This window comes from Bufo gargarizans, chromosome 7, assembly GCF_014858855.1.
Source record: "Bufo gargarizans isolate SCDJY-AF-19 chromosome 7, ASM1485885v1, whole genome shotgun sequence".
Classification (NCBI taxonomy): Eukaryota; Metazoa; Chordata; class Amphibia; order Anura; family Bufonidae; genus Bufo; species Bufo gargarizans.
In genome coordinates this window covers 94,626,878-94,652,608 of record NC_058086.1, presented here as the reverse complement: position 1 = coordinate 94,652,608, position 25,731 = coordinate 94,626,878, and the positions used below count along the sequence as shown (strand labels likewise).

Sequence of the window (25,731 nt, the reverse complement as noted above, 5' to 3'; positions counted from 1 at the left end):
GGCTTTTTCTTGTTGAAAAATGCAGGGTCTTCCCTGAAAGAGATGAAGTCTGGATGGGAGCATATGCTGTTCTAGAACCTGAATATATTTTTCTGCATTGATGGTGACTTTCCAGACATGCAAGCTGCCCATGCCACACGCACTCATGCAACCCCATACCATCAGAGATGCAGGCTTCTGAACTGAGCGTTGATAACAACTTGGGTTGTCCTTGTCCTCTTTGGTCCGGATGACCTGGCGTCCCAGATTTCCAAAAAGAACTTCGAATCGTGACTCGTCTGACCACAGAACAGTCTTCCATTTTGCCAAAGTCCATTTTAAATGATCCCTGGCCCAGTGAAAACGCCTGAGCTTGTGGATCTTGCTTAGAAATGGCTTCTTCTTTGCACTGTAGAGTTTCAGCTGGCAATGGCGGATGGCACGGTGGATTGTGTTCACTGACAATGGTTTCTGGAAGTATTCCTGAGCCCATTCTGTGATTTCCTTTACAGTAGCATTCCTGTTTGTGGGGCAGTGTCGTTTAAGGGTCCGGAAATCACGGGCATCCAGTATTGTTTTACGGCCTTGACCCTTACGCTTAGAGATTGTTCCAGATTCTCTGAATCTTCGGATGATGTTATGCACAGTTGATGATGATAGATGCAAAGTCTTTGCAATTTTTCGCTGGGTAACACCTTTCTGATATTGCTCCACTATCTTTCTGCGCAACATTGTGGGAATTTGTGATCCTCTACCCATCTTGGCTTCTGAGAGACATTGCCACTCTGAGAAGCTCTTTTTATACCCAATCATGTTGCCAATTGACCTAATTAGTGTTAATTGGTCTTCCAGCTCTTCGTTATGCTCAAATTTACTTTTTCCAGCCTCTTATTGCTACTTGTCCCAACTTTTTGGGGATTTGTTGACACTGTGAAAATTTGAATCAACGTATTTTTCCTTTAAAATTATACATTTACTCGGATTAAACGTTTGATCTGTCATCTACGTTCTATTACAAATAAAATATTGACATTTGCCATCTCCACATCATTGCATTCAGTTTTTATTCACAATTTGTTTAATGTCCCAACTTTTTGGGAATCCAGTTTGTTTATATATATATATATACAGTACAGACCAAAAATTTGGACACACCTTCTCATTCAAAGAATTTTCTTTATTTTCATGACTATAAAAATTGTAGATTCACACTGAAGGCATCAAAACTATGAAATAACACATGTGGAATTATATACATAACAAAAAAGTGTGAAACAACTGAAAATATGTCATATTCTAGGTTCTTCAAAGTAGCCAAATCAAGTTGCTTTGATTACTGCTTTGCACACTCTTGCCATTCTCTTGATGAGCTTCAAGAGGTAGTCACCTGAAATGGTCTTCCAACAGTCTTGAAGGAGTTCCCAGAGATGCTTAGCACTTGTTGGCCCTTTTGCCTTCACTCTGCGGTCCAGCTCACCCCAAACCATCTCGATTGGGTTCAGGTACGGTGACTGTGGAGGCCAGGTCATCTGGCGCAGCACCCCATAGTCAAATAGCCGTTACACAGCCTGGAGATGTGTTTGGGGTCATTGTCCTGTTGTATCCACCTGACTTCTCCACAATGCAACTGATGGTCCCAACCCCATTTATAAGGCAAGAAATACCACTTATTAAACCTGACAGGGCACACCTGTGAAGTGAAAACAATTTCAGGTGACTACCTCTTGAAGCTCATCAAGAGAATGCCAAGAGTGTGCAAAGCAGTAATCAAAGCAAAAGGTGGCTACTTTGAAGAACCTAGAATATGACATAGTTTCAGTTGTTTCACACTTTTTTGTTATGTATATAATTCCACATGTGTTAATTCATAGTTTTGATGCCTTCAGTGTGAACCTACAATTTTCATAGTCATGAAAATAAAGAAAACTCTTTGAATGAGAAGGTGTGTCCAAACTTTTGGTCTGTACTGTATATATATTCTTTTGAAAGAATCATGTAATCATTAGGAACCCCTAACCCTTATTCAAAATCCCCTAAAAATAATTGGTCAAAACTGTCCATTTATATATATTTCTATTTTTTAGATTTTTATTGTTTATTTTTATTTTTTCCATAGATTCATTTATGTATTCATTTATATCTATTTATCTTCCCATATAGTGTACGCATTCATCTATTTATATATCTATCATCCACCAAGCTCTGAATTTGTTAATCTAATTCACACCAGCCAAAACAATATATTTTGTTTCCATCCTTTTCTCCCCATTATTCAGCACCTCTGAAGTATGCAGAACAGCTGTCCAATCTACTGACACCACGGCACAGGCGCACTTTGGTTGTGCATTTCAACGCCAGCCGGAACTTCCTGTTGCGCTCCACGACTCATTCCTAGTGATCTATCTTTCCCGTGCATGCTCACGGGTCCGCGGTATGTCCCAGTGATGCTCTCCACGGACTGTAAGTTATGTCTGTTATCGGAGCGCATAACTTTTCTTATGATAGCTTGTATATGATTTTTTCAGGGCCCACTGACCTACCAATGGTAAGATTAGTGCTTTGAATATTTATTTCACTAAATTCTCTCTGTCTTGACTATACCCCCGTGGAGGTCATCAGCCCCTGACACAGGAAGTGACATCAGGTGACCTCCATGTGGTGCTTTTTTGGTTACTATAAAGATCCTCATTGTTACAATAATGTATACACTTTCTCCTGATGAAGGGGATATTTACCCCCCAACCCCACCCCCGAAACGCATTGGGATTTTTATCCTGCTTGATTATAAATAAAGGAGATTGCAAGAAGAACCCGGGAATTGGGTTGCTGCTTCATCCTAAGATTTTACAGGCGATCCAGGATAGGGAGGATTCCTTTGGGTGTCTTGAGCTTTATCCCAGTAGGAATTCCTCCCTGGTGAAGTGAGTGAAATTCACTACTAAATGTTTTTATTGGAATTTTTCTAGTAATTCTGCATACTTTTTAGTGATTCTAAATGGTTTTAAGGTACAATAGACCTTTCATTATATCCAATAGCACCCTTCTCTGAACCTCACAGCCTCTTGGTTCTTTTTATAAGATAGTAAGTGGGCTATATATAACTAACTCCTATCTAGGGTTGAGCAAACCCGAACTGTAAAGTTCGGGTTCGTACCGAACTTTAGGATTTTTGGACTCCGGACCCAAACCCGAACATTTCAGTAAAAGTTTGGGTTTGGGTTCGGTGTTTGATGCTTTCTTGGAGCTTTTTGAAAGGCTGCAGAGCAGCCAATCAACAAGCGGTTAACTGTCTGACCTTAGAAGCCATCACAGCCATGCCTACTAATGGCATGGCTGTGATTGGCCAGAGAAGCATGTGACTCAGGCTCTATATAAGCTTGAGTCACGTAGCGCTGCACATCACTCTGCTGTTACAAGTGTAGGGAGAGGATGCTGCTGGACTTGTGAATTCAGGGAGAGAATAGGAGAGAATCTAACTCAGCGATCTACATAGAAATAGTTGTGTGGATGCAGGGCACAATCGTTTTACCCTGCCCTGAGCCCATTGACCAAATAAAAATTACTTTTATCCATCTGTTAGTTAGGTGGGCTGCGGCGGTGGCCATTTTATGCAAGCTCAGTGCACCAGCACTGCATCTGAGCTTTTGGGACATTGTAAATAATCAGTTTTTTTGCAATATACAACATCTTGATTAGTCAGTGTGCAATTTAAGCTAGAAATACACCCATCATTTTCTGGGGTTTTAAAAACACACTTTTTGCCCAAAAAAACAGTATTTTCCTGATATGCAAGTGTTAAATTCAAGTTTAATATATACAGCTTTTATATTCTGTTACCAAAAAAACACTTTTTTGGCAATCTACAACATCTGGATTAGTCAGTGTGCAATTTAAGCTAGAAATACACCCCTCATTCTCTGGATTTTTTAAAACACACTTTTTTGCCAAAAACCATTAGTTTCAGGCCTTGCAGCATCAGCATGTGTGAAATTACAGCCTTATATACTGTTGTCAAATTCAGTTGTTAAACAAACACTCGTTTGGACCCAAAAAAATTGTTGGCAGCTTTTGATGCAGATGTCATTGTGAGATACACCCTTAATACATTTGGGTTAGATTCAGAGATTTGAAATACCGCCACTTGGTGCACCATTATTGAATTTAGGCCTACAGTGGGTCAGGCCGTGTGAGATACACCCTGTATATACAGGGCTTATATTATTTCATTAATAAAACACCCTTTTTGGGGAAAATGACAATATTTCAGGCCTTGCAGCATAAGCACGTTTGAAATTCCTGGGTTATATAATGCTGCCATAATGAGTTATTAAACAAACACCCGTTTGGGCAAAAAAAGTTTATTTGGCAGCCTTTGCTGTTCATGTCATTGTAAGATACACCCTTAATACAATTAGGTTAGATTCAGAGATTTGAAATACCGCCATTCGGTGCACCAATATTGAATTCAGGCCTACACTGGTTCAGGTCATGTGAGATACACCCACTACATACAGGGGTTTGATTCAGGAATTTGAAATACAGCCATTTTGGGCAAATAAATCTTTAATTCAGGCCTACACTGATTCAGGCAGTGTGAGATACACCCGCTACATACAGGGGTTTGATTCAGGCATTTGAAATACAGCCATTTGAAATTCAGCCATTTTGGGCAATTTTTTTATTTTTTATTGAGGCCTACACTGATTCAGGCCATGCGAGATACACCCTCGACATACAGGGGTTTGATTCAGGCATTTGAAATACCGCCATTTGGTGCACCAATATATTGAATTCAGGCCTACACTGGTTCAGGCCGTGTAAGATACACCCTCTACATACAGGGGTTTGATTCAGGCATTTGAAATACAGCCATTTTGGGCAAAGAAATCTTTAATTCAGGCCTACACTGGTTCAGGCTGTGTGAGATACACCCTCTACATACATGGGTTTAATTCAGGCATTTAAAATGCAGCCATTTTGGGCAAAAAAATCTTTATTTGAGGCCTAGTCTGGTTCAGGCTGTGTGAGATACACCCTTTACATACTGTCATTCTATTCTACTATTAATTAAACACCCATTTAGGGCAAGATCCTAAATTCTAAAAATATGAGAAGAGCATCAAATAAGGGGCCCAGGTCGTGGTGCTCCTGTTGCAGGGAGAGGACATGGTAGATCTGTGCCAGCTACACGCACAAGTGAAACCCCTTCCTCAGGTGCGAGTAGGCGACAAAACTTGCAGCGGTATTTGGTCGGGCCTAATACTGCTCTACGAATGGTGGGGTCTGAACAAGTACAGGCGATAGTAGATTGGGTTGCTGACAATGGATCCAGTTCCTTCACATTGTCTCCCACCCAGTCTCCTGCTGAAAGACCACAGTTGGCACCTGCAGCCGATGTCCATCAGTCTTTCACCTCACCCCCTTGCAAATCAGCCAAGCAGTCTGAGCCCCAAATCATGCAGTAGTCTCTTCTGCTTTTTGATGACTGTTTGCAGGGTTTCCCAGGGCCATCCACCTAGCCCTGCCCCAGTAGTGGAAGAGATTGAGTGCACCGATGCCCAACCACTTATCTTTCAGGATGAGTACATGGGAGGACCATCGCAGCAAGTCTCGGATGGTGACGAAACACAGGTGCCAACTGCTGGGGCTTTCGAAAGTGTGCAGACCGACAAGGAAGGCAGGGGTGAAGACTGGGTGGAAGATGATGTAGAAGACCATGAGGTCCTCGAGCCCACATGGAATCAAGGTCATGTGAGTGAACTATGTAGTTCGGAGGAAGAGGAGGTGGTCGCACAGAGCCATCAGCACAGCAGAAGAGGGAGCAGGGTGCAAAAGCGGAGCGGCCGTCTTCTAGACAGTATGCCTGCTGCTGCCCACCGCAGCAAGGGACTGAGCACACCAAAGCCAGCTCCAAGAAGTTCCCTGTCGTGGCAGTTCTTCAGACAATGTGCTGACAACAAGACACGAGTGGTTTGCACGTTGTGCAATAAGAGCCTAAAGCGAGGCATAAATGTTCTGAACCTGAGCACAACCTGCATGACCAGGCATTTAAGTGCAAAGCACGAGCTGCAGTGGAGTAGACACCTCAAAAACCTCCTGCTTCCTCTTCTGCTGCAGTCTCGGCCTCTTCATCCACCTCTGGAGTGACAGTGCCACCTGCCACCCCACAAACAGAGGATCTGCCAGCAACACCAACACCTGGGTCACCAAGCATCTCCACAATGTCCCACGGAAGCGTTCAGCTCTCCAACTCCCAAACGCTGGAGAGGAAGAGGAAGTACACCTCTACCCACCCGCGCTCCCTAGCCCTAAATGCAAGCATTTCTAAATTATTGGCCTTTGAAATGCTGTCATTCTGACTGGTAGAAACAGATAGTTTAAAAATGCCTTATGGCAGTGGCTGTCCCAAAGTACGTCGTGCCCAGCCGCCACTACTTTTCATGGCGAGACATCCCTTCCCTACACAACCAAGTAGGGGACAAAATCAGGTGTGCACTGCGCAACGCCATCTGTGGCAAGGTGTTCCTAGCTACAGATACGTGGACCAGTAAGCACGGTCAGGGCCGTTATATCTCCATAACAGCACACTGGGTAAATGCAATGATGGCTGGTCCTGAGGAGGATAGCAGTTTGGCGCATGTCCTTCCACCACTGAGGATTGCAGGGCGCTTCAGTTTGCCTCCTGTTGCTTCCTCCTCCTACTCTGCTTCCTCATTCTCTACCAGCTCCTCATCCAGTCAGCGTACCACCTTCACCACCAACTTTATCACAGCCAGGGGTAAATGACAGCAGGCAGTTTTAAAACTTATCTTTTTGGGGGACAAACCCTACACCGTGCAGGAGCTGTGGACGGGCCTTAAACAATAGAACGATGAGTGGTTTGTGCCAGTCAGCCTCAAGCCCAGCCTGGTGGTGTACGATATTGGACAAAATCTCGTAGCAGCTCTGGGACTAGCCAGTTTGATGCACATCCCTTGCCTGGCGCATTTGCTGAATGGTGGTGCAGAGATTCCTTAAAAATTACCCCGATATGTCAGAGCTGCTGCCTAAAGTGTGTGCTTTCGGCGTTCTCACCCTGCTGCTGCTCGCCTGTCAGCGTTGCAGCGCAAATTCCGCCTTCCCGCTCACCCCATCATATGCGATGTGCCCACAAGGTGGAACTCCACCTTGCACATGCTGACTAGACTGTGCGAACAGCAGCAAGCGATAGTGGGGTTTCAGCTGCAGCATGCACGGGTGAGTCGCTCGGCGGAACAGCACCACTTCTCCACCAATGACTGGGCCTCCATGCGAGACCTGTGTTCCTTGTTGGGCTGTTTCGAATACTCCACCAACATGGCTAGTGCCGATAACGCCGTTCTCAGAGTTACTATCCCACTTCTATGCCTCCTTGAAAAAACGCTCCTGGCGATGACTGAAGTGGATGTAGCACAGGACGACGAAGAGGCATCATTTAGTAGGGTTTCCAGCCAGTCATTCCCAAGTGGCTCCGTGGGTGGGCTCCTGCACCCACAAACCCAAGATACAGTTCTGGAGGATAACGAGGTAGAGGATGAGAAGGAGGAGATAGAGGAGAAGGAACCATGTTCACAGCAGGGTGGCACCCAGACCAGCTCATGGCCATCACTGGTGCGTGGATGGGGGGATACAGAGGAAACAGACGATACACCTCCCACAGAGGACAGCTTTTCGTTGCCCCTGGGCAGCCTGGCACACATGAGCGATTACATGCTGCAGTGTGTCACGGCAGACAGGATACAAGATACACAGGATATAAACAAACAATTGTCTAGGCTAGAGCTGGGGATAGAGGTCACCTCCTGACAAATCCCTACCAGCGCTCCCTAGACTTCTATGCCCATGTTCAGACCCTGAAGGTGGGAATAACGTGTCCTCGTGCCTGGGCTGAAGATTTCCTAGAATCCCTAAGATAATGAAAGGGGGAAAGAGGCAGCCTGCTCCCTCAGGACCTGGAGGGGGCAGGCATCTCTCTAACAGCCTAGACAGACAACCACACAAAACAAAAACAGAACCTACTTATCTTTTACTGACCAGGAACAGCAAATCCTTGCTTCCTTACTCTGAGCCAGACAGAAGCTATAACCCGCACAGGACACTGGGAGTGGGTTTAATTTAAACTCAAACCAACAACCCCACCCAGTGCACCTGAAGGAAGGCGGATATAGCTAAATTCCAAAACAAAAACAAATAAGTTTCTCCGCAATGACCGCCAAGTTGCCCACATTCTAACTTGTGCTGATCACTGGGTGGCCACACTGCTCGATCCCCATTACAAGGACAACGTACCATCCTTAATTCCCTCACTGGAGCGTGATCGTAAGATGCACGAATACAAGCACACGCTGGCATTCCCACCTGACAGCAGGGGCACAGTGGAAGCAGAAGGTGACGCCGGATGACGAGGAAGAGGTTGCCAACGCAGCTGGGGCACTGCCAGCACCTCAGAAGGCAGGGTTAGCATGGCCGAAATGTGGAAAAGCTTTGTCAGCACGCCACAACAACCAGCACCACCAGCTGATATGGAACGTCTTAGCAGGAGGCAGCATTTCACCAACATGGTGGAGCAGTATGTGTGCACACGCCTACACGTACTGAATGACTGGTCTGCCCACTTCAACTTCTGGGTCTCCAAATTGGGCACATGGCCTGAGCTTTCCCTTTACGCCTTGGAGGTGCTGGCCTGCCCTGCAGCCAGTGTATTATTTGAATGTGTGTTCATCACAGACAAGCATATTCGCCTGTCCACAGCCAATGTGGACAAGGTCATGTTAATTAAAATAAACCAGGCATGGATCCCTCAGGACTTGTCCGTACCTTGTGCAGAATAGACATGTATATCGGCACTAACCAGCCATTGTTATACTGCAGCGCAATTGCTCATTCTTGTATTTTGGATATTTCACACTCTTTAGGAGTGTACCCTAGCTTTTAAAAATTAAATTAAAACCAAAAACCTGTGTTGGCTACCTCGTCCTCCTCCACTGCCGCTTCCACTTACACCGCTAAATCCACCGCCTCCTCGAACTCCTACTCCGTATGGAACTCCACCTCATAAATCTAATTTTTTTTATTTATTTGTACGTTTTTTCTTTTATATCATTTCACTACTTTGTCATTTACATTTTTCGAGTGAAATTCCCCAATTTTGTGTGTATTTACCTATTAGGCCCGGTTAAAAATAAAAATAAATTGTCATTAACATTTTCTGGTGAAATTAACACATTTTTGGGTGTATAGTACCACTGCTATACCTAGTAGGCAGGTTAAAAAAATAATAATTGTAATTTACATTTTAGGGTGAAATTCACCAATTTTGGTATGTATAGTACCACTGCTATGCCTAGTAGACCGGTAAAAAATAAAAAATAAGTTGTCAGTTACATTTTTTTTTAAATTTGCAAATTTTTGGGTGTACCACTGTATATACCTAGTAGACAGGTTAAACAAACAAAAAAATTGTCACTTACATTTCCGGGTGAAATTAACCAATTTTGGGGTGTATACAGGGCCGGTGCCACAAATAGGTGAACTAGGTGTTCGCCTAGGGCGCCGGCCTGCTGGGGACACACTGGTGGGCTCCCCCTGTCTGGGGCTGCAGTCCTGGGTGAGCTGCTCTTGAGCCGCCCCCAGCGCCATTACAAAGGCGCTAGGAGGTGGAGGTCCTTCTTAAAAATGGCAGAGCAGGCATCTGCTTACCCTGATGGCAGGTGCCTGCTCTGCCAGTAGATTACCGGAGGTAAGGAGGCGGGCGGCAAGGCTAGCCGCTCCCCACTCCTCCCCCGCGATTCCTCTGTGATGCCGGAATATGACGTCATTCCGGCCCGGCTTACTAAACGGCGCGCTGGAGTACTGAGGAGCTGCACCACACGAAGTTGAGGGTGAATTTCATATTCATCTGATTGATCTCGTTAATATGTTCCACAAACTGTACACACTGAATTTCGCTGCCCGACCAGACCAGAAACACGTCGTCCACGTACCGCAAGTAGAGGTGGATATATCTGAGGAAGGGGTTCTGTATAGAGAAGACGTAGGTCTCTTCGAATACCGCCAGATACAGGTTAGCGAAGGTGCATGACACGGGAGTGCCCATCGCTGTACCTAGTATCTGGCGGTACCACTGACTTCCAAATTGGAAGACGTTGTTGGATAATATCAGGTCTAGGGACTCCTGAATAAACTGTGAAAAAGTGTTGCCTTTATTGGAGCTGCTAAGGACCGTTGCTATAGCTCTAAGTCCTGCATCATGTGGGATTCTGGTATACAGGCTCTCCACGTCCAAGGACACAAGGTGGAATTCCTCCTGCCACTCAACGGAGTTAAGGGCACGGAGGAAGTCCCCGGTGTCCTTTAGATACATGGGAGTGCCTTTTAAAAGAGACCTCAGTAGCCAGTCCACGTATCCCAAAAGTGGTTCAGTGGCTGATCCCATGCCAGAGACGATAGGTCGTCCCGGGGGATGGGACAGTGATTTATGCACCTTCGCCACAAAATACCAGACTGGATTCTTAGGAAACTTGGGGACTAACTTATCCAGGATAGTGGCGGGGAGAAATTGTATCTCTACGTACTTGGAGAGGAGAGATCGCACCCTAGTGAGTATCAGTGGGACGGGATTGTCACCTAATTTCTCATATACATTGGTGTCTCCCAGCTGCCTGGAAGCTTCCTCCAAGTAGAAAGCCCTGGTCATCAGGACCACGTTTCCCCCCTTGTCGGCGGGCTTGATCACTACATCTTGAAGGCCCGTAAGCCAGCGTAACGCTGCTTTTTCCTCTTTGGTAATATTAGGGGGTGCCACCGGGTATATCAGTGCACGTACATCCCTAATTACTCTCTTATAAAAGAGGTAAATTGCCGAGCCCGCCGGCATAGGGGGAAGAAAGGTGGACCTGATGCCACCTGAAAAGGACACTGGAGGCTCCAAGGGCTGGACACTTTCACTATCAAGACCCGCTAAGAACTGAATGCATGAGATTTCCTCAGTATCAAAGCGGTGCTGGAGGCGAAAATCGGTGCATGTCATATGTGCTGGGATCTCGCCCGGTAGCGGCTGGGGGTGGATTGAACTGCGTTCTGAGAACATCTTCCTCAGAAACAATTTGCGTATTGCCTTATATAAGTCCACCTCAAAGTCAACCAAATTAAATTGTTCCACTAAGCTGTATCCCAGTCCTCTTTGGAGGAGTGAGATACAGCTCGGGGGTAACACATAGGTAGTCAAATTGATAATGAGGTTAGGACGGTCTTGTGTAGATGAGGGTACTTGGTGTTCTTCTACTGTTTCCACGTCACTTGTCGCCGTCTCCTCGTGGACTTGCGGACCTGGGGATTTCTTCCTCTTGCGCCCTCCTCGGCCCCTTCTGGTTCTTTTCCCAAAGGGGGAGGGGCAGCTGTTCCATTTTCAGATAAGCTAGAATCGGAATCAGTCATCCCAAAGTCACTGCGAGTGCGGCGTGGGTTGCGACAGGCGCGGCCACGTTTCTTGTTCCAGTCAAACACTCTGTCGTTTTCGTAGTCGTTCTTATCGCGGAGAAACTTGTCTCTCTTCCTTTCCTTGATGTCACTTTGCGTCACAGTTAGCTTTTTATTCAACCTTCTTTCAAAGTTCGTATACTGCAACTCTGTCATACGTATTTTGAGTTCTGCGTGTGCCTTTTCCAGATCATGACTAATCTCTTTATACTCTTTCTCATTGCAATGTAATACTGAATTGAGTATTTGTCTGGAGAAATCGGCATGCATTTGTTTCCATGCCTCTACGAACTCCCCATCATCCTCATATTGATGTATCTCTTTGTATATTCGTAGGCCGCGAGGTACGCGATTACTCTCTTTGTAGGAAGTGAGGGACTTAATGGTCCAGAACAGACGGACCTCCTTGTCGGCTAGTTGGAAAATCTTCGCCTCCAGCGACCGGAGAGAACATGATCCCGATCGTTACACACCGTAAAAAAGGCCTCCGCCCCCTCTCTGCCTAAGTGCAAATTATGAGCCGCTTCTTCAGTCAGGCAAACCGGTGAGGCTGGGGTAGGTGACAGTTCGTCTGGAGCGTGCTCTGCTGTAGTGGTCATATTGAATGAGTGGTGAGGAGGAAAGCAAAGGAAAACAGCGGCACTGCTCCCGCTAGGAAGACCCTCCCACCTCCTGCAGTCCGGAACTCCTGAAACCCGCGGCTGTGAGGACCCAGGTAATGTGGTGCTCAGCGTGGTGGAAGTAATACAAGCCTGGAAATGTAGATGATAGACACGCGGCACTCACCAGGGTCGATGCTTCATAGGTACTTTATTTGCCATTCAGCAGGGTAGCTTGGAGTGCACAGGCTGGGGAGCGGACAGGTCCAGGTGTGATTAGGCGGTGACGGCCATTTCGCGCAGTTCGCGCTTCCTCGGACCGCTGCTCACGTGCAGACGCACAGACGTGCTTTTTAAGGGCTGACCCAGGTCATCACTATGACAACCGTGGACGCTCCCCAGGTGCGCACTGTGAATCAAACAGAAGGGGATCATTACATTGTTATACAAACTTGCTGCAAGTCTCTGCAGCATGACACTTTGTGACACACCATTGTATCAAAAGGAGGAGACAAATTACACTAGCACAGAGGAGGGAACACTGAATACACAAATCGAGGAGACATACACTAGAACTGCGACATGGAAGCTGATTCCATGTCGCTGTATAGTGTAAGGGGGAATGGAGCAAAAAATGGAAGAGGTTGAGAATAGATGTCTGAAAAAGCTGATGGTCAGATTCTAGTGGGTGTGCAGGATATTTGCAAATCCTTGAATACATTGCTGCCTGGACTATGGAAAATGGAACTTTAGAGGAAGACAGCCATGTCGTTTTTGTCGTTTAGACCGTGTGGTCCCATGGCTCCCGTTTTGATGATCCATCGGGCCTCCCGCTGTAACAGAAGGCGGTGGCGGTCCCCACCCCTTGGGATGGGGCCCACCGCCTCTATCCCAGCAAAGGAGAGGCTCGACGGATCACCATTATGGGTTGAGCGTACATGGTCAACAAGGCGCAGAGAACCATGTCCCGTCCTGATGGAGCCAAGATGTTCCCGTATACTCTCAAACAGGGGCCTAATGGTTTTTCCAATATAGAACCTGCCACAGGTACATGATATGACATAAGCGACATGGGTGGTGCGACATGTAATAAAATCATTGACTCTATGTAAGACGCCCCCCAGAGACAGGGATTTCCCCTGTGAGTTATAGGGGCAGAAAGAACATGTCCCACATTTATAGTTGCCTTGAGGTCTCCTACTTTGGAGCCAGTTGGGCTGATGGATCCGCCCTAATACACTGTGGACTAACCTATCTCTTAAGGTGTGACATTTTCTAAAGGCGATTAATGGTTGCTGGGAAGCTATATCCCCCATGCCAGGGTCACCCTTCAATAGATCCCAGTTATTGAGTAACGCTTGTTTTACAATATCTGCCGCTGGGCTAAACTTGAAGATAAAAGTGAATCTGTCTTCGTTGTCTTTGTGAACCTGATCACTAAGTAGACTATGTCTAGGGCGGAGGGCTGCTCGATACATCGCATCGGTGATGTCTCTCTTTGAATATCCCCTCTCAAGCAGCCTGTCTTTAAGTTGGTGGGCCTGCCTGAAGTAGTCCTTCTCTGTGCTGTTAATCCTGCGGAGGCGTATAAACTGCCCATACGGGACGGCTTCCTTAATGCAGGGGGATGGAAACTGGTCTGGTGGAGCAGCGAATTGGTGGCTGTGGGCTTGCGGAAGCCCGTGGTCTGCAAAATACCGTCCACAACGGAGACCTTGACGTCCAGGAATTCTAGACTGTCGCCTCCGAAGTTGAGGGTGAATTTCATATTCATCTGATTGATCTCGTTAATATGTTCCACAAACCGTACACACTGAATTTCGCTGCCCGACCAGACCAGAAACACGTCGTCCACGTACCGCAAGTAGAGGTGGATATATCTGAGGAAGGGGTTCTGTATAGAGAAGACGTAGGTCTCTTCGAATACCGCCAGATACAGGTTAGCGAAGGTGCACGACACGGGAGTGCCCATCGCTGTACCTAGTATCTGGCGGTACCACTGACTTCCAAATTGGAAGACGTTGTTGGATGATATCAGGTCTAGGGACTCCTGAATAAACGGTGAAAAAGTGTTGCCTTTATTGGAGCTGCTGAGGACCGTCGCTATAGCTCTAAGTCATGCATCATGTGTAAGTCCTGCATCAGAATCCCACATGATGCAGGACTTAGAGCTATAGCGACGGTCCTTAGCAGCTCCAATAAAGGCAGCACCTTTGCACAGTTTATTCAGGAGTCCCTAGACCTGATATATCCACCTCTACTTGCGGTACGTGGACGACGTGTTTCTGGTCTGGTCGGGCAGCGAAATTCAGTGTGTACAGTTTGTGGAACATATTAACGAGATCAATCAGATGAATATGAAATTCACCCTCAACTTCGGAGGCGACAGTCTAGAATTCCTGGACGTCAAGGTCTCCGTTGTGGACGGTATTTTGAAGACCACGGGCTTCCGCAAGCCCACAGACGCCAATTCGCTGCTCCACCAGACCAGTTTCCATCCCCCTGCAGTTAAGGAAGCCGTCCCGTATGGGCAGTTTATACGCCTCCGCAGGATTAACAGCACAGAGAAGGACTACTTCAGGCAGGCCCACCAACTTAAAGACAGGCTGCTTGAGAGGGGATATTCAAAGAGAGACGTCACCGATGCGATGTATCGAGCAGCCCTCCGCCCTAGACATAGTCTACTTAGTGATCAGGTTCACAAATACAACGAAGACAGATTCACTTTTATCTTCAAGTTTAGCCCAGCGGCAGATATTGTAAAACAAGCGTTACTCAATAACTGGGATCTATTGAAGGGTGACCCTGGCATGGGGGATATAGCTTCCCAGCGACCATTAATCGCCTTTAGAAAATGTCACACCTTAAGAGATAGGTTAGTCCACAGTGTATTAGGGCGGATCCAACAGCCCAACTGGCTCCAAAGTAGGAGACCTCAAGGCAACTATAAATGTGGGACGTGTTCTTTCTGCCCCTATAACTCACAGGGGAAATCCCTGTCTCTGGGGGGCGTCTTACATAGAGTCAATGATTTTATTACATGTCGCACCACCCATGTCATTTATGTCATATCATGTACCTGTGGCAGGTTCTATATTGGAAAAACCATTAGGCCCCTGTTTGAGCGTATACGGGAACATCTTGGCTCCATCAGGACGGGACATGGTTCTCCGCGCCTTGTTGACCATGTACGCTCAACCCATAATGGGGATCCGTCGAGCCTCTCCTTTGCTGGGATAGAGGCGGTGGGCCCCATCCCGAGGGGTGGGGACCGCCACCGCCTTCTGTTACAGCGGGAGGCCCGATGGATCATCAAAACGGGAGCCATGGGACCACACGGTCTAAACGACAAAAACGACATGGCTGTCTTCCTCTAAAGTTCCATTTTCCATAGTCCAGGCAGCAATGTATTCAAGGATTTACAAATATCCTGCACACCCACTAGAATCTGACCATCAGCTTTTTCAGACATCTATTCTCAACCTCTTCCATTTTTTGCTCCATTCCCCCTTACACTATACAGCGACATGGAATCAGCTTCCATGTCGCAGTTCTAGTGTATGTCTCCTCGATTTGTGTATTCAGTGTTCCCTCCTCTGTGCTAGTGTAATTTGTCTCCTCCTTTTGATACAATCGTGTGTCACAAAGTGTCATGCTGCAGAGACTTGCAGCAAGTTTGTATAACAATGTAATGATCCCCTTCTGTTTGATTCACAGTGCGCACCTGGGGAGCGTCCACGGTTGTCATGGTGATGACCTGGGTCAGCCCTTAAAAAGCACGTCTGTGCGTCTGCATGTGAGCAGCGGTCCGAGGAAGCGCGACCTGCGCGAAACGGCTGTCACCGCCTAATCACACCTGGACCTGTCCGCTCCCCAGCCTGTGCACTCCAAGCTACCCTGCTGAATGGCAAATAAAGTGCCTATGAAGCATCGACCCTGGTGAGTGCCGTGTGTCTATCATCTACATTTCCAGGCCTGAACTACTATTGAGACATCCTATGTAGTCAGTTGGCCACTGCCTATGTGCCCTATAGCCCATCCTCACGCAGGTCTGACCGGGAAAGGGGAGCCCTCTGCGCTCACGTTCAACTGCTATGGCTGCTGGGTGTGGCAGGAGCAGTACCAGCTCCATCAGCAGAAACTTTAGTCTAGAGTTGCCGATGAGCAATCTTCTTCACCCGCCTACTGAAGAAACTACTCAGCAGCAGCAGCAGCAGCTAGACTTATAGCAGAACATAAACCATCAGATTGTGGCATACTTGGAGTGCACCCTGCCACCCCTCATCAATGATCCTCTGGACTACCGGGTAACCAAACTCGATTTGGGGCCGCAACTGGATGAGTTTGCCCTGGAGAAACTTTCCTGCCTAGCCAACAGTGTGGCATCAGAACGGGTTTTTAGTGCGGCGGGGGCAATAGTTACCCCAAGAAGAACTCACCTGTCCACCCAAAATGTGATGAAACTGATCTTTGTGAAGATGAATCATGTGTGGCTCAGCCAGGATTTTCAAACACCAGTGCCTGAAGCATCAGATTAAATCATCCATGGTGCCACACCTACACTTTGACAAAAGAGACCTGTTTCTTCTGGCTACCTGCTTCAGCTACTATTCTAATGCTGCCACCCACCTGATGCCACACCTGCTGTCAGGTGTTCCTACTGCCACCCGCCATCTTCAGCTGATACTGGTATTGCCCCCCCACCTCCCCACTCTGTCACTGGACCACTCTGTGGTCTTCTCATGCGGCCACCTCACCACTCTACGGTCTCCTCATGCTGCTGCCATCTCAACACTATGTCACTGGGCCACTCTGTGGTCTCCTCATGCTGCTGCCACCTTAACACTATGTCACTTGGCCCTCTCTGTGGTCTCCCCATGCTGCTGACACCTCGACACTATGTCACTGAGCCACTCTATGTCTCCTTATGCTGCTGCCATATCACTACTCTGAGGTCTCCTCATGCTGCTGTCACCTCACCATCATGTCACTGGGCCACTCTGTGGTCTCCTCATGCTTCTACCACCTCACCACTATGTCACTGGGCCACTCTGTGCTCTCTTCATTCTGCTGCCACCTCACCACTTTGTCACTGGGCCACTTTGTGGTCTCCTCATGCTGCTGCCACCTCACCACTCTGTGCTCTCCTCATTCTGCTGCCACATCACCATTCTGTGGTCTCCTCATGCTGTTGCTACCTCAACACTATGTCACTGGGCCACTCTGTGGTCTCCTCATGCTGCGGCCACCTCACCACTCTGTGGTGTCCTCATGATGCTGCCACCTCACCACTCTGTGGTCTCCTCATGCTGCTGCCACCTTATTACTCTGTCTTCTCATACTGTTTCCACCCTCCCCACTCCTTTAATGGGACACTATTTTGCCTTTTTGGCCTGGTTGGCATCATTATTTTTTTTACCCCTCTTCTGATCTGTCAAAAGGAAGTAAACATGAGATGCACAACGGATCCTGTCTATGTAGCTGCTGTAAGGCCTGTATGACATGGTCCCTATTTTGCATCAGAATTGGCTTATGATTTGGTAGCCAAAAGCAGGAGTGGGTACAAAACACAGAAGGCGTGCAAATATTCCATTCACGTGTCATCTGTGTTTTTGACCCACTCCTGTTTTTTGGGGGCTTTAGCAATAGTGATGGATTACAGACCAAATGCTGACCGAGTAAAGGCAGATGCTCAACAGACAGGATCTGTTTTTTTAGGGTTATTGCTCTGACGGATCAGAGGAAGGGCAAAATAATCTGTGAGATCAACACAAACTTTCTGCTGATACCCTCTCCACTCTGTAAGGGGGGTTCTACTTGTATAAGTGTTTAATGTAACAAGTTCTGTAGACATCTATGTGGAATCAGCTGAGAACGGCATAAAAGGAGTGCACTCTTTCACGCTATAGTAGGATCTTGGGTCTCTGCACAGTTCTTTATACCTAGCGCTAACATTGACATGTAAGAGTTCATACTTGAGTTATTTGGTCAGTTTTGTCCCCATAACTGCCCAAATAAGTGAAGTGTGCAGTGATTCTAAGAGCAACGCCTGTCATCTGTGTGTCATACTGACTCACAGTATTGTTTCACTACCACAGAAGACTCCCTATACGTGTTACTGCAAGGCACAGTGTTCTACACCACTATACATGCTCTCTGCAGCCAGGAAATAGCTGTTTTTTAATGCAATTCGCCATGAAAACATTTGGATTGAATCTTTTCGCAAAATTCGGCAAACCGACCGAATCAAATTGTTGAGAAATTCGCTCATCTCTAGTTTTCATGTTGGGATCACACACGTGTTCAATCCCAGATATTGGACATGACCGAGTCTGTAGCAGCAGCATGGTCATTACAAGGGCAAAATTTAACAACTCCTGAGCTGAAGAGACTCCATTGACTATAATTGGATCTGCTCAGGAAGCTGAATCCTTTAGTGAACAAAAAAGTCTTGTGTGCAGGACTTTTCTGTCCGGTCTTTGACAGAATCTGTAACAGTGGTCTGAGCTCAGATGTGAATGAATAGTGTTAGATTGAAGTGTAGCATAAGATGCATGTTTAACACACACAAATACAGAGCAGGAACCAAGATCAATAGATACATACAGCACCAGAACCAAACCAATAGGTCAAATACAGCACCATAACCAAGTTCTCTACATAAATATTCTCAGAACCATGTGCAGTACATTTATACAGTACAGATACCACTTGAGTAGTCAGGTCGGGCCTCGCCATATAACTTTGTATGGTGTGAAACTACAGCTCCCAGTATTGCCTGAACAGCAGTAAAGGGAGGCTGGGAGTTGTTGTTTCACACAACAGCAGGCTACCACCCATCATCAGCTGTAGCTCATCCAGGTAACTACAGCATTCAGTCAGTCAGTAGCAGAATAATAATTTCCATTTAGTGACTTACAGGTGATGTTTCCATCTGGTTCAGACCACCATGATGACATCTCCTGGCCACTATTCAGTTCTGCAGATTTTGCTGAGAAGATTTCTTCAGCTTCTTTCTTTACCAACACATTGGCACCCTGCGTACTAACACAAACTGATCTTAGTGCCACATGCTATGCCCTGAATATAACAGCAGAATTAGTGCTGGACACAGTGGCGGCAATGGTAGTGACACATATTCTGTGCCCTATTTATATAGTGCCACACACTCTGTGCCCTCTTTATATACTGCCACTTACTCTGTGCCCTCTGTATATAGTGCCACATGCTCTGTGCCCTCTGTATATAGTGCCACATGATCTGTGCCCTCTGTATATGCTGCAACAAGCTTGCTGCCCCTTTATATTTAGTGCCACAAACTCGAAGTCCTCTGTATATAGTGCCATATGCTCTGTGCTCTCTTTTCACAGTGCCACATGCTCTGTGCCCTCTGTATACTGTATAGTGCCATATGCTCTGTGCCCTCTGTATATAGTGTCATATTCTCTGTACCCTCTGTTTATTGTGCCACACACAATGCCCCTAATGCTAGTGCCACCTGTTCTGTGCCAGTGGCATACATAGAGAAGTAAGGGCCCTATCGCAAGGATTAAACCAGCCCCCCCCCCCCCCCCCGCAACAGGACAAAAGGGTTTCCGTTTAAACTCCTTTCAATGACCCTTGGGCCATTTTTCAATTTTTTACACTGCCTCATTTGCAAAAAGTTTTTCCTTTAGAGGGTACATTCCCCCACATCCCTCCTTAGCACGGCAGCACGATCAGTGCCTGCAGCATGAATGGTGGAGCAGGGAGAAGTCTTCTGCTTCACCATTCGGTGCGCTGCCGGCCTGAAGGAGTGGAGGAGCGTGGGGAGCTAAGCGGTGAGTGACAGGACTGCAGCTCCCAGCGCTCCAGCAATGAGTGCTTCCATCTGTATTGATGGAAGCGCTGATTGCTTTTGGACTCTGGCACCCCCTGAGGGCGGCCCACCCCCTGAGTCACCCCTTAGCATGCCACTGATTATGTTTAACTCCTCAAGGACACAGCCTTATTTCACCTTAAGGACCAGGCAATTTTTTGCAAATCTGACCAGTGTCACTTTAAGTGGTGATAACTTTAAAACACTTTTACTTATTAAGGCCATTCTGAGATTGTTTTTTCATCACATATTGTACTTCATGACACTGGTAAAATGGAGCCAAACTAATTCATTTTTATTTAGAAAAAATGCCAAATTTGCCAAAAACTTCCAAGTTTCAATTTCTCTACTTCTATAATACATAGTAATACGTACAAAATAGTTATTACTTCACATTCCCGATATGTCTACTTCATGTTAGGATTATTTTGGGAATTACATTTTAGGGACGTTACAAGGCTTAAGTTTAGAAGCGAATCTTGAAATTTTCAAAAAACAACTTTTTAAGGTCAGAAGTCACTTTGTGAGGCTTACATAATACAAACCACCCAAAAATGACCCCATTCTAGAAACTACACCCCTCAAGGTATTCAAAACTGATTTTTACAAACTCTGTTAACCCTTTAGGTGTTCCATACCTTTAGGTGTTCCACAAGAATTAATGGAAAATAAAGATACAATTTCCAAATTTCACTTTTTTGGCAGATTTTCCATTTTGATAAGTTTTTTGAAGCGCCCCTGATGCACCCCTAGAGTAGAAACTCAAAAAAGTGACCACATTTTAGAAACTACACCTCTCAAAGTATTCAAAACTGGTTTTACAAACTTTGTCAACCCTTTAGGTGTTCCACAAGAATTAATGGAAAATAGAATAGAGATAGAATTTCCAAATTTCACATTTTGGGCAGATTTTCCATTTATTTATTTTTGCCTGTTACAAAGCAAGGGTTCACAGACAAACAAAACTCAATATTTATGGCTATGATTCTGTAGTTTACAGAAACACCCCATATGTGGTCGTAAACCGCTGTACGGGCACATATGGCAGGGCGCAGAAGGAAAGGAATGCCATACAGTTTTTGGAAGGCAAATTTTGCTGGGCTGTTTTTTTGACACCATGTCCCATTTGAAGCCCCCCTGATGCACCCCTAGAGTAGAAACTCCAAAAAGTGACCCCATTTTAGAAACTACAGGATAGGGTGGCAGTTTTTTTGGTACTTGTTTAGGGTACATATGATTTTTGGTTGCTCTATATTACACATTTTGTGAGGCAAGGTACCAAGAAATTGTTGTTTTGGCACAGTTTTTTTTGTTGTTATTTACAACATTCATCTGACAGGTTAGATCATGTGATATTTTTATAGAGCAGGTTGCCACGGACGCGGCGATACCAAATATCATGTTTTAGTGTTTCCATAGTCTGAGAGCCATAGTTTTTTCAGTTTTAGGGCGATTATCTTGGGTACGGTATGATTTTTGCGGGATGAGATGACGGTTTTATTGGCACTATTTTCGGGTGCGTATGTCTTTTTGATCGCTTGCTATTACTCTTTTTGTGATGTAAGTTGACAAAAAATAGCTTTTTTTAAACCGTTATTCTTCTAAAGTTTTTTTACGGTATTCACCTGAGGGGTAAGGTCATGTGATATTTTTATAGAGCAAGTTATTATGGACGCGGCAATACCTAATACATATAAAAAAAAATTATTTATGCAAGTTTTACACAATAATATCATTTTTGAAACAAAATCATGTTTTAGTGTCTCCATAGTCTGAGAGCCATAGTTTATTTTTTGGGCCATTGTCTCATGTAGGGGCTCATTTTTGCTGGATGAGGTGACGGTTTGATTGGTACTATTTTGGCGTACATACGACATTATTACCTTTTTTGGGACGTAAGGTGGGCAAAATTTCAATTTTATCATAGTTATTTTTTTTATTCACCGTGCAGGGAAATTAACATGACCGTTTTATAGATCAGGTCATTATGGACGCTGTGATATCAAATGTGTAGGGGATTTATTTTTATTTTTTTCATTTTTAAACAGTGATAAATGTTTTATTTTTATTTTTGCTTTTCTTTTTTTTACTTTTTTTACTTTTTTTTTTACCCAGACCAACTTGGTTCTTGGAGATCCAGTGGGTCTTATGTCTGTATAATACAGTACAGTACACTATATATATACAGTACAGACCAAAAGTTTGGACACACCTTCTTATTCAAAGAGTTTTCTTTATTTTCATGACTATGAAAATTGTAGATTCACACTGAAGGCATCAAAACTATGAATTAACACATGTGGAATTATATACATAACAAAAAAGTGTAAAACAACAGAAAATATGTCATATTGTAACGGGGTTCCGAAGGTGCACTCGGTCTCCCATTAGCCGCAGACCTGCTGCTTAGCTTCGGGAGAGAGAATCTGTGCTTGACCTCGTTCCCAAGGCGGCTTTGCTAGCTGGGAGGTTCTCTGCTCCTAAGTCTGCCTTGAGCGCCGAGCTGATCACTCGGTGCTCGAGTGGCCACGTCACATGACCCTCACTCCCCACTATAAATACAGGTAGCCTGCTGGCCACAGGTTGCCTGTTAATTTAGGTTCCACCTGTGATGTTGTATTTCCTGGCATACTTACCTCCTGCTGTTTCCTGACGATCCTCTGCCTGCTCCTTGTGTACTTTGCTGCTCTCCTGGTATTCTGACCCCGGCCTCCTCCTGACAATCCTCTGCTTACTCCTTTGGTACTTCACGACTCTCCTGGTATTTATGACCCCGGCTTCTCCTGACTATTCTCTGCTTGCTCCATTTGTACTTTGTAGCTTTCCTGGTATTGACTCGGTCCGTTCACGTTCTGTTGGTTGTCTGTCTGTCATCCCTGCACTTAGTTCAAGCTAGGGATTGCTGTCCAGTTGTCCCCTGTCATTAGGACTCGTGAGGCAAGTAGACAGGGCCTGGGGTAAGGGTGGAGCGCAGTGGTCACTTCCCTCCCCCCTGTGTGTGTGTACGCGAAAGTTACACATATTCTAGGTTCTTCCAAGTAGCCACCTTTTGCTTTGATTACTGCTTTGCACACTCTTGGCATTCTCTTGATGAGCTTCAAGAGGTAGTCACCTGAAATGGTTTTCACTTCACAGGTGTGCCCTGTCAGGTTTAATAAGTGGGATTTCTTGCCTTATAAATGGGGTTGGGACCATTAGTTGTGTTGTGGAGAAGTCAGGTGGATACCTGATCGCAGGTTAACAGCAGCTCAAATTAGAGACCAGGTCAATGCCACACAGAGTTCTAGCAGCAGAGACAACTCTAGAACAACTGTTAAGAGGAGACTGTGAATCAGGCCTTCATAACCACTGCTAAGAACAGGCAACAAGCAGAAGAGACTTGTTTCAGCTAAAGAACACAAGGAATGGACATTAGACCAGTGGAAATCTGTGCTTTGGTCTGATGTGTCCAAATTTGAGATCTTTGGTTCCAACCACCATGTCTTTGTGTGACGTAGAAAAGGTGAACGGATGGACTCTACATGCCTGGTTCCCACCGTAAAGCATGGAGGAGGAGGTGTGATGGTGTGGGGGTGCTTTGTTGGTGACACTGTTGGGGGATTTATAAAAAATTGAAGGCATACTAAACCAGCATGGCTACCACAGCATCTTTCAGCAGCATGCTATTCCATCCGGTTTGCGTTTAGTTGGACCATCATTTATTTTTCAACAGGACAATGACCCCAAACACACCTCCAGGCTGTGTAAGGGCTATTTGACCATGAAGGAGAGTGATGGGGTGCTGCGCCAGATGACCTGGCCTCCACAGTCACCGGACCTGAATCCAATCGAGATGGTTTGGGGTGAGCTGGACCGCAGAGTGAAGGAAAAAGGGCCATCAAGTGCTAAGCATCTCTGGGAACTCCTTCAAGACTGTTGGAAGACCATTTCAGGTGACTACCTCTTGAAGCTCATCAAGAGAATACCAAGAGTGTGCAAAGCAGTAATCAAAGCAAAAGGTGGCTACTTTGAAGAACCTAGAATATGACATATTTTCAGTTGTTTCACACTTTTTTGTTATGTATATAATTCCACATGTGTTAATTCATAGTTTTGATGCAGTGTGAATCTACAATTTTCATAGTCATGAAAATAAAGAAAACTCTTTGAATGAGAAGGTGTGTCCAAACTTCTGTACTGTATATATAGCCTCTAATCAGCACCATGGACAGCCGGACGCCTGTTCAAGTTCTTACACTTAAAAAGATGAGAGAGGCCTGTAATTTTCATCATAGGTATACCTCAACTACGAGAGACATAATGAGAAAAAAGTAATCAGAAAATCACTGTCCGATTTATTTATTTTTTTAAATAATTTATTTAAAAATTAGTGTGAAAAATAAGTATTTGGTCAATAACAAAAGTTCATCTCAATATACCCTTTGTTGGCAATGACAGAGGTCAAACATTTTCTGTAAGTCTTCACAAGGTTTTCACACACTGTGTTGGTATTTTGGCCCATTCCTCCATGCAGATCTCCTCTAGAGCAGTGATGTTTTGGGGCTGTCGCTGGGCAACACGGACTTTCAACTCCCTCCAAAGGTTTTATATAGGGTTGAGATCTGGAGACTGGCTAGGCCACTCCAGGAACTTGAAATGCCACTCCGTTGCCCAGGCAGTGTCAAGCTGAAATACCCAGCCACGTTTCATCTTCAATGCCCTTGCTGATGGAAGGAGGTTTTTACACAAAATCTAACGATACATGGCCCCATTCATTCTTTCCTTTACACAAATCAGTCGTACTGGTCCCTTTGCAGAAAAACAGCCCCAAACCATGATGTTTCCACCCCCATGCTTCACAGTAGGTATGGTGTTCTTTGGATACAACTCAGCCTTCTTTCTCCTCCAAACACGACGAGTTGAGTTTTTACCAAAAAGTTATACTTTGGCTTCATCTGACCATATGACATTCTCCCAATCCTCTTCTTGATCATCCAAATGCTCTCTAGCAAACTTCAGACGGGCCCGGACATGTACTGACCTAAGCAGGGGGACACATCTTGCACTGCAGGATTTGGGTCCCTGGCGGCGTAGTGTGTTACTGATGGTAGCCTTTGTTACTTTGGTCCCAGCTCTCTGCAGGTCATTCACTAGGTCCCCCCATGTGGTTCTGGGATTTTTGCTCACCATTCTTGTGATCATTTTATCCCCACAGGGTGAGATCTTGCGTGGAGCCCCAGATCGAGGGAGATTATTAGTGGCCTTGTATGTCTTCAATTTTCTAATAATTGTCCCCACAGTTAATGTCTTCACACCAAGCTGCTTGCCTATTGCAGATTCAGTCTTCCCAGCCTGGTGCAGGTCTACAATTTTTGTTTCTGGTGTCCTTTGAAAGCTATTTGGTCTTGGCCATAGTGGAGTTTGAGTGTGACTGTTTGAGGTTGTGGACAGGTGTCTTTTATACTGATAACAAGTTCAAACAAGTGCCATTAATACAGGTAACGAGTGGAGGACAGAGGAGCCTCTTAAAGAAGAATCTTGCTTATTTGTAGGTGACCAAATACTTATTTTACCAAGGAATTTACCAATGAATTCATTAGAAATCCTAAAATATGATTTCCTGTTTTCTTTCCCCCTATTCTGTCTCTCATAGTTGAAGTGTACCTATGATGAAAATTACAGGCCTCTCTCATCTTTTTTGGTGGGAGAACTTGCACAATTGGTGGCTGACTAAATATGTTTTTGCCCCACTGTATAGTATATACAACAGTGTACTGATATGTGAGGTATGAGGTATAAATGACACCTCGTATCTTACAT

The 25,731-nt window shown here is 45.5% G+C and overlaps 1 protein-coding gene across 2 annotated transcripts in view; it reads left to right on the top strand.

Annotated features, from left to right (window-relative positions):
- Positions 1–25,731, top strand: part of NTMT2 (N-terminal Xaa-Pro-Lys N-methyltransferase 2) — a 404,223-nt gene that overhangs the window by 165,651 nt on the left and 212,841 nt on the right. The gene's annotated exons all lie outside the window — the stretch shown is intronic.